The sequence below is a fragment of the Mya arenaria genome, chromosome 16 (assembly GCF_026914265.1).
Source record: "Mya arenaria isolate MELC-2E11 chromosome 16, ASM2691426v1".
In the NCBI taxonomy this organism is placed as follows: Eukaryota; Metazoa; Mollusca; class Bivalvia; order Myida; family Myidae; genus Mya; species Mya arenaria.
Window position 1 is genome coordinate 13487387 of NC_069137.1, and position 11059 is coordinate 13498445.

Here is an 11059-nt window from a genome sequence, read left to right on the forward strand (position 1 = left end):
ACCACAAGCAGGTCATAATGAACATTTCACGTCTATGATGTTTCTATAATTTGCCTTATAGTCTCGAAATAGTCCGTCCCTATTATTTGCTTTCTATTGAAAAAACAGTAGGGGCGATCACTATCATGTCTATTCGGTCGCTATTTTGCGTCTACGAAGATGAAAACCGGTTGGCGAAAGTCTCAGCTTTTTGGTTTCTTTAATCGAAGTATTTTCCTATTTTGTGCCAGTTAGTGCAACAACCAGTAGGCGGAGGTCACTTATTTTAGACAGGACTAGTATGTCGTTTTCTTTCGCCTACTATGGCGACAAGCAGTAGGCGCAGTTCACTATATGATTACAGTATGTCTAGTTTGTCCCTACAATGCAGCTGGTAGGATTACAACCAGTTGGTGGAGGTCACCATGTGTTCCGATATGGCTCAGTAGATCCCTATTATGTGCCGACAAGGCAGATAAATAGTAGGCGATGTCAGTAGGCTGATATCACTTTGTTTTTGGCTCATACTTAGTATGTCGGTATCATGAGACTACCAGGGCCAAAACCAATAGCAAATGGATATCATTTGTTTAATAGGACAAAAACCAGTACGTGGAGGTCATAACTTGAATTCATTACTGTTATATCCTTATATGTGTTATATGTGTTAAGTTGGACAACAGCCGGAGGTCAATAAAATTAAGTTCATGTACGGTAGGTTCTTATTATGTGCTTACTTTGATGACAACCAGTTGACAGATTGTCAATATATGTTATCGTTTGACTCAATTATGTGCATAATAGTGCGACGAGGAATGACGGACGTCACAATAAACCCATTTTGAAACAAATTTGTCTCTATCAGTTGTCTGCCCATCAACCAGTACCTGGATGTCAATGTATGTCCGGCCTTAGACCAGTTGGTTCATATTAATTCTTATTGCATTTAACGCTAGCATGTGCGTAACAGGGTGATGCCCAGTAGGCGGAGGTCATAAACAATCAGTTCACGAATATCATGTTCATATTTTGTGCGTACTAGGGTGACAATTTGTATGCGGATGGCACTATATGAACAGCTGAATTTGCTCTGTTTGTTCCTTTTATGAACCCACTAGGGCATAAAGTCATCGTGGATGTCACATTATGTTCAATTCAGGACAGGTACGTCTCATGCGTCTACTAGGGCATCGGCCAGTGGGTGCTAGTACTATTTTGTGGATACGCGGACCACAATTAGTAGGTGGAGGTCACTATTTTGTAAGTTCAGGCAACAGTAAAAGGAAACTAGAGTGTCGACCCCCCATCAACTTTCAACATGGTATATGTGAAATTGTCGTGTGTAGAGCAGTAGAGCAACCGTGACCTTTCTAGAAAAAGATTGTAAATCGTCTACGGAATATTTAAACAAATCCGACATTTGGGTTACATGGGTGCAACCTTTGGGAAACTTGTACTTGTTATTAGATGGTTAAATAGCATGTTGCCCAAAAGGTATGGTGTTTGATAAAACATAATTTGGCATATGCTTCATTACATTTTGTGTAATCCAATATATATAAATTATAATATAATATATTTTATGTAGATGCAATGTTCTGATGAAATGTGGATACACTAATGGTATGAAAGGATAGAGATGATAATCACATAAACATTAAAGGAATATTAACCTCAGCCTAATAGGTTAGTAAAAGTAGTATTTGCCATGCTAGAATATATATCAAATAAGTAATGGTAATTAGAATTTTGTTATAAGTTATGGTGCTACAAGAAATACATATTTATTTGGATAATTTGGAACGATTCCAAACGTATCACTTTTTTGAGGCGTATTGTAATAATTATTAAGATTACTTGTTTGCTCATATAGGCATACTTTACAAGTCGGTGGCAAGATATCACTGTTTTTGCAGAATTTGGTATCAACTTGCTGAGATCTTCAGACATATATTGCTAGTTTCTAACTGACGCGTTTCTTTTGACCAAAATCGCATAGCAGTTAGATTTCTACACTTTTTCATAATCATTGACTTGTTTCCTCCTCGCCAGTATACTCGATAGTTTTTAATAACTTTATGACAATATATTTCCAATATTTTTATTTTCCACATGTACTATATATCCCCATTATCCTCATATTCTTGTATTTTTCCCAAACATAGTTCTTAAAACTCGAATGATATAGATCGCCTACAACACTTAATGTTTAATGGATGTTTACTATGTCCGTTTTATGAGAATTCTTTGCTGCCAGTCATGGCGTATATCCATTTATGTTCAGTTCAGTTCAGATTTGTACTAGCATGTCTCGGGTTTGTTTCTACTAGGGCAATAATCCGTAAGCCGATGTCAATATACACATTAAACACCGTTAATCCTAAGTCGGGATAAGGATTAACGGTATGTTGAACAAACAATTTATAGACAAAACAGCATGCGCGATTTATTGGTGACATAAAACATAAAGTCGTGAAAATGTGCAACACCTTAACACCGTTATGAATGTTAGTTGAGTGATAGTTCAGTATATAATTATGTCAAAACAGTGTTTAATTAATAACAAATAACTTGTGATTATACTTGTTTTATTTAAAATTTATGTAAATAAAAATTAAAGCACATGCATGCATTCATAATGTAAATCAAGTCCCTGTAAAAATATAACAAAGACATATAAATCCTGAAATGAACATAAAGCGATCTTTGCTTTCTTGTTACCGTCCTAGAATGCACTTAAACGCGACACTGAAGTCCTGAACAGGAAATAGTGGCCTTCGACTACTGGTTGTCGCACAAGTAGGCATGATTGTTTAATGAACATTCTAACGAAAGAGGAATATTTTGCATACATAAAAAATAAATATTTACCGCTCCCCAACTTTGAACATCACATAAATAACCTAAGGTCATATCTCGTATGTTCCTAGTATGTGCCTATTGGGCAATGACACTTTGTGTGCAGCTGAGTACCAGTTTGTCCCCATATTTTGACTACTTTGCCGCGTTGTCATGGCAAAGTACATTAAATGTACTGTTCGGGACATTATTTTCCCTATTAGGTATATATTATGGCATCAACCAGAAACCGGAGTGACTTAATGCACAACTTAGGACTTGATTTGACCTGTTAGGTGCCAACTTGGACCACAAACTGTAGGATGAGGTCGCATTCTTGTCACATAACATTATAAATAATATCGACTGTACGCCTTAGGCTGTCATGTATTGTTATACACGGGTATTTTTATCACTATATAATAAACATTCTAACAAAAAAATGAATAAATTGCATGTTTGAAATTGAAGTAGTTGCCCTTTCCCCGCGTTGAACCTGACACTTGCGACATTTATTCCTCATAACATATGAAGAGCAACAGTGACCTTTCAAGAAAATGACTTTATATAGTGTCCGAAATGTTTAACACAATCCGACCTTTGGGTAACATCGCTGCGACCTTTGGGAGACATGTAATTATTTTACCAGATTACAAAATTTTCTTTTGCCCGAAATTTACTGTGTTTGAAAAGAATACAGTTCTGCATACGGGTTTTTATATTTACTGTTATCGCATTTGTTATTATTAAAGGACATAGAAGTAAATTGCCTTTTTTATTGCCTACCCATGACATGAATATTTTACCTCTGCCTAAAAGTAAAGTATTTTTTAGGATCAGAAAATGCATTGTCAGTAACAGTAAAATGTACCATGCTATAATATGCCAATGAAGTTATGTTCATTAAACCTCTACCATCCGTTATAATGCTATTATATTTACATAATTAAGTGTATAACTAGAAGCGAATTCAAATATATCACTCGTCATTGAAGCGCAGTATTGATAACTAAATTTTATCGCTGAAATAAGCAAAACATACTAGTCGGTTGCATAATATCACGTTCATCGCAGAATCCCATCTCCGAGGGGATCTATCACAGGATAGAAAAATCAGGGCAATACGAACATAGTATAACCTTATAACAACATTTAGAGTTTGAGGTTACCGGGCTTCTGCATTTAATGTAAATAAATACCGTGAGATTACAGCTGTAACACAATAACCCTGACAATATTGCTACTTTTTGTCCAAGGATTAAAAAGTTATTTGATAATGATAAGCGGATTTCATGAGACAATGTGTTTCTTTATGGTATAAAAAGTTTATAAACATAGATTTTGTGACGTCACGACATCTTAGTGATATGTGATTTCTGTTCATTAATGCAGTTTGAACGATCGGAGGCGCGAATACATACATACATACAGCATAAATGAACAACAATTTAAATCATTCTTTAAACAACATTAAAACCGAAATAACGTTAATATATTTTGTTTCAAGAAACAATCTTAAATATAAATGTGATTAAAGGCATATCATGCCTGGTTAAAAGGGTATCTTCTGGAGTGACAACAAGAAGGAAGAGGCCACTGTGTGAGGCTTAGGTCCGATTTGACCCTTATATGTGCTTATTTTGACGACAACCAGTCGGCAAATGTCACCTGATGCTCCTTACATGACTTATTTATCGCTTAAGTATGTATATCAGAGCGACCAAATGTAGGATGAGGTCAATATAGTTTCAGTTCATGCCTGGTATGTTCATATTGTGTGCTTATTAAGGCGATGACACGTAATGTACAATTGCGTATCAGTGTAGCCCCCTTATGTCTACTAGCCCGCCATGGCATACCGATATACACTATATGTTTAATTCAGAACAAGCATGTCTATATCATGATTTTTAATACCATAATGCGGATGTCACTTGAAGTTCAGGACTAGTGTGTCCCTATTCTGGGTACTTGTACCACAAACAGTTGGATGAGGTCACTCTGTTGTCACTTTAGATAAAATCGAGTTACCGAGTAAGGCTATTATGTATTAGTATACAATGTGAATTCTATAACTGAATAATGAACATTCTAACAAGAAAGGCATATATCACATGTACAAAATCGCCCTTCCCTTCTACTCCCACCCCAACAAGCACTTTGAGCATGATATACGCGACATTTTTGGTCAGTAATATGTGAAGAACAACAATAATCTTTCTAGAAAATGCTTTAAAAAAAGTGTCCGAAATGGTTTGGCAATCCGACCTTTGGGTTACATCGTTGCAACATTTTGAAGACAAAAAAGTATGTTACCAGACGATTTAATCGATTGTTATCCAAACGGTATTAGATTTAATAATAATTTGTCTTTCCAAATGTTTGATTTTGAATTTCATGTTATCCAATTTATTATTTTTGTAGATCCAATGTTCTGATGAGTGTAAACACAATTTTTATATAAAAGGACATAGATGCATATTTATTTTTTTGCTGCATAGAAATGACATAAACATTTTACCTAGGCCTCAAGGACAAGTATTATTTAGGGTTTAGAAAAGTTATGGTCAGTAAGAGTAGTATGTGTCATGCTAGAATATGGCATACATGAACTATTTTCAGTAAAATGTTATTATCAGTAATGGTGCCATAACACATACTTATGCTTATAATTTTAAACGTTTCTAAATGTCTCTCTCGTCTTTTAAGCGCGCTGTAGAGGCAAAACATACTAGTCAGTTGCATAATATCACGGTCATTGCCGAATCTCATATTTGGCGGGTTCGTCTGAGAGTTCAATAGTGATTTGATAATAACGATGATCGTAGAATAGCGGATTTGAAGAACTGTTGCTTTTGAATGGTCTAATTAATACAGATAGGTTTTATTACGCAAAAATTTCTTAGTGATAATGTATGTACCTTTTTTCTGTCGTTTTATGCAGTTTGAAAAATCGGGCGCGCGCCTACATACGAACCTACATACCGTATGAACGCACAGCAATAGTTCTTTTTCCTAAAAGTGACACTCTCATTCAAATTCAATCCATACACATGTATAACAAAGATGAATATTGAGAGAATAATATTTAACAACTCACTAATTAATGCATTTACGGAAAATATTAATGACTGATAACAGGATTGTAACCGTATATCCAAAGGCTTGAAACGCATACATATTGAATGACTGGTACCTCAGCGTTTGTGTTATGTTAAATAATGATATTGAAAAAGATCACTGAGTGGGTAAAAGTTTGTAAGTGCTTCCACATGGGTAAACACATTTTAACATAAAAGGACATAGAAGTAAATTGCCTTTTTAATTGCCTACGCATGACATTTATATTTTATCTCTGCCTAACAGTAAAGTTTAGGGATCGAAAAATATATTGTCAGTAAGAGTAGTATGTGTCATGTTAGAATATGGCATTGATGAATTATTGTCAGTAAAATGTTATCATCAGTAATGGTGCTATAACATATATATATATGTTTATAATTTTAAACGTTTCTAAATGTCTCTTTTATCTTTTAAGCACGCTGTAGATATTAGATTACTGTTTTCGGTTAATAGGCAAAACATACCAGTCAGTTGCATACTATCACGGTCATCGCAGTATCTCATATTTGGCGGGATTTGTCCATGGGTTCAATAGTGATTTGATAATTATGATGATCGTAGAAAAGCGGATTTTAAGAAAAACTGTTGTTTCGGAATGGTCTATTCTGTTCTGTTAATAAAGATTGATTTTATTAAGCCACGATTTCGTAGTGATAATGTATGTACCTTTTTTTCTGTCTGTTTATGAGGATTGAACGATCGGAATCCCGCCTAAGTACGAGCCTACAAGCGGTATGAACGCACAGCAATGATTTGTACGTCAAATGTCAAGGACACAATACAAGTTAAATATCAAAATGAATACTGTTGGTATAACTTATTTTGACTGAACTTAGTCCGGGTTGAAACTTTACCATGTATACAAGGATTTTCAACAAAACGTAAGTACATCAATCGATCCTGAGAAAACATTGTCCTGGCTGTATTGATCATACATAGTAGGATTTTCAAAACGGTTTCACAATTATAAGGCGACGTAGCACACACATCAGCCAGGCCTGAAGGTAACACTGAGAGGTCAACATTTGAAACAGTACTATTGAAACATTAATTAATTAAGTACACAATAATTTGAGATGTTCGATTTTTTTTTAATTTTCCAAGTTGAACGTTACCAAATAATATATCATACTAAATATAAATAGTTTTCGTCTTACTGTTGAACTCCATGTATGTCTGTGTTGCAATAACATGGAAAATATTCTGACTTTGTCTGAAGCTTATTTAGCGGGCTTGACATGTCGCCACTTGGCGTGTATTATTGCCGTTGTTGAGTTTATAAAGGTCTCCCCGCACCCCATAGAGGCTGCGTTATTGCTTGACTCCGTCACAGCCCCAAGTGTGACTGAAACATATTTCTGAGGCCAAGGGGGTGGGTTAATCCCATTTGGTGTGGGAAATTTGCCAAATGAGTTTTTTTTTCATTGGTCTTGACTTGTTGTAATTTAGAAATTGGATAGCATGCGTGTTTTAAAAATGTAAAAGCTAGAGTACGGTAACTTTGATATTTTTAAAGGATGAGTAAGACTCGCGGACAGTTCATTGGCAAGAGAGTGTTCTGAGATCAGGACGTTTCATCCAGTGTGCATACATATATAACAATGTGAACTGACCTCTTTGTTGTTGAATTCCCAGTTGCCTCACTACTATCTGAATTCTAAAACTTCTTCAATACCAACGAATATGTTGACATTTTGTATTAATTTATTTTTCTAGTTGTTTTTTCAAATGTTAATCTACATATTTATGTTGTTTTTGTTTGTTTTTTTTTGTTTGTTTTTGTTTTTCAAACGGCCCGCGTTCGATTGTTTTCTAATTAAGTATTCAAGTACGAGGTAATTATTACCCATACTTGACTATCTAGACATAAACATGTCGCCCCTAGTTCAATGTATGCTCTTTTTCACTGGATATAATTTATTTTCTATATTTGAATAGTTTGTATTGAATGAATTAGGTGTGGGTCAAAAACCTACAATGTACTTGAACCCGAAGCTTACCATCAACTTGCATAGCATATGCCATGTATCATTCTGGACTTCTATTAGTAAAATGGTTGTGTACAAGCTTTAAATGAGAAGAATTGAAAAATTGTTTATAATATATACATTTTTTCCGATATTTTTTTTCTTGATGCGTTTGTTCATTTGACGTTATGTTTTTGTGGTGACATGTATTTAATTGTTTATGGTTAGACCGATTTGTAAAATCATACTCTGAAATACCTCATCCTTTCATGTAAAAACGAAAACAGAAAAGAAAAATATTTTTTTTGTCACCACAACGTGGATAATAGATCATCAAAATAATTGTAATAATAAGTGTTTGTTTACCGGACTCGGTAGTGTTAAAAGCTGATTAATATATCGTTCTTTATGCCATGCATAAGTCCATAAAGTCCTTTTCGTTTTATTTCATAATTTCAAACAGTAAAATATATGTGAACCACTGAATATTTTATAAGTTGTTCGATTTATAAAAAATGGCATCTAGTACACTATATGAATTTATTATAGACTTAAGGACAATATACCTGCCAATGAATGAAACGGTTGTGTCTTAAATACAGAATCCTTCACGTTCTTACGTCAAGTTATGCGAAATCAAAGATTGAAGTAAATACATAAAAGTTGATGATATGCTTGTCACACGATTTTCAGGACATTCGTACTTAAGGACCTATGCAAATTTATATGTCCCAAAAGTACAAATTGTTTTGAATTTTCAACCGATAATCTCTGCTCAGTGTAAGTCGTCTGGTTAAGAACTTAAAAAGATTATGAATACAATTCAAACAAATGTAAATATTCCGTAAAATTATGTTAGTGTTATTGTTCTGTTCTTCCCTCTATTTTGTTGCAGGAAAAATGGCCTTTGTAAGCTTCATGTAAAGAACGATATGATCTTAAGCGATCCTTCCTGAAGAAGTAATAAAAATCCATGTATATTGTATGTCGCTTAAACGTATTTTAAATGAAAGCTCTTTTCCATGTAAATTAAATAAGGATTTCGATTAAACTTTGATGATTATAAAACATACGTTTTTATTTCCGACTCAGTTATTTATTCAACGTATTGATTTAGATATATCATTGGTGTATAATTGAGGTAAAAGTCATGTTAAGAAACACGAATAAACCTTACCTAAACACAACTTTACATTTACTGACGTGTTTGCAAAGTGTTTGTTATGTGTTAATTAGTCTTTAATACATGCAGTAAATGCCTTTCAATAATAAAACAGTGATACACCTCTTCGTCAGTCAAAATAAAACAAAATCGTATGTCAAATAGTCAATAGGTTTGTTAAGCATTATGTTCTGTGTGTACCGAGGACTTTTCTTAACTTGTGATAAATCTTTTTCCGTTACAGGGATTTCAATAAAAAAAAGTCGAATCAATTTCAATTTAGGCTTCATTATCCTGTATAAAATTCCGCTCCTGTAACCTCATTCTTTTCTTGTTTTTTTTTATACTTCAACGGTTGTCTCGACTTCTATGGTGTAACCATAACCTGGGTTTAAGTGAAAACATCAACCCCCGGTTATTTGGTGTCCAAAAGTCGCCAGCGGATTTATGTGGTCCCTTGTTATTCGAATACAAAACAAAATACCCAATTTTAAAGGTTTTACTGACTAAGAATTGTTTCAGGAACAATATAATCCCACAAATTAGTAAAAAGAGTTTAAACTAAACTAGGTGTTGTGCAACCAATGAACACATTCTTAATATCTGAACAATTAATATTTGCAGTCGGACTCCTCTGGGAGGGACATCGTGAAACGAATGAGTATGTCTGGAAAACTGAAGTTCGATTTGTAATTGAAATAATTTCTATAAATTGATGGGAAAACTATATAAGAACCATTTTTGAATAAATTAAATTGTTCCTAGATTCATTTTGATACATATTTAAATGAATCTTTGAATCGCAAACGTTCAAAATATCTTATATTTGTTATACATCGTCTACCCCCCATTTACATGTGTTATGCCAATGTTTAAAATACAATTCTACTTAATTAATGTCTGGAGCCGTATAATAATTAAGTATGTAAACCCCTTCTAAGGGGCGTAGGTTAGAAATGGGAAAGAGGGGCACCATATCACCTTTATTAACCACAAAGTGAACGACACAAGGAAGAAGTTGTTCCACCGCATACACGATGGATTCAAGAAAAAAACGGTTAGTGGCAATATCAATTTGATATTCAATCTAGGGAAGGTTCGTGTGTCGCTGTGTTTAAATGGGGTATAGATACGCGGAAAGATGATGTACAGACAGTCTTGGCCTCGCGTCAGGACCTACCGCCTGGGGCTAGTGTTGTACCTTCTTTTCTCCCACCTCAGATGTTAGATATTCTTATCTTGCCCACGGGCGAAGATAAAATGCCCGTTTGGAACTCCTTTTTTAATGGTCACAACATTGTAATTACCTCCCTTGTTGAAGACTGTCGTCAGTTGCATCAAGGAAATCTTGTCTTATGGTAATATTTAGAACGTTAATTATTTATTTCTCGCTTCAAATGTCACCATAAAACAGTTTTCAAGCACCATTCAAGAAAAATGCTTCATTCTCCTTAGAACTATTTAAAAAGACCGATTTGACTATTTACATTGACTGGATCATTGCGCGCATATCTATGACAACCACGTGCTATCGCATATTCATACGCAATTATTTTCACTAAGCACAAAAGAGTTCCAGCAACACTTCTTCTTACACTCTCGGCCATGGGAGATACTTATAATCTTATATTGTGCATTTTCTCGCCTGCTGTAACCGCTTTTATACCGTATCAAATATTTAAGAATAATTGTCAAGTGCACCTTTAATATTTTTTTAGAGATTAACTGCACTACATTCATTAAAACAAATCATTTTTCTTAGTGTAATTTTACTGTATGGTTTCTGGTGGTTGTTTCTCAAGTGAAATAATACGTTACTGATTTGTTTTGCAGTCATTATTTTCTTGGAAAAAAAGCCTCACATAATTATTTCGATTGGTTTAACAATCAAACAGATACAAGTGAAACTTACATATATTCATAGCATTTCAGTTTTTTTTTCATTTTGAAAACATAATAAATTAACAATGTATATAGATTTCACTCTTTT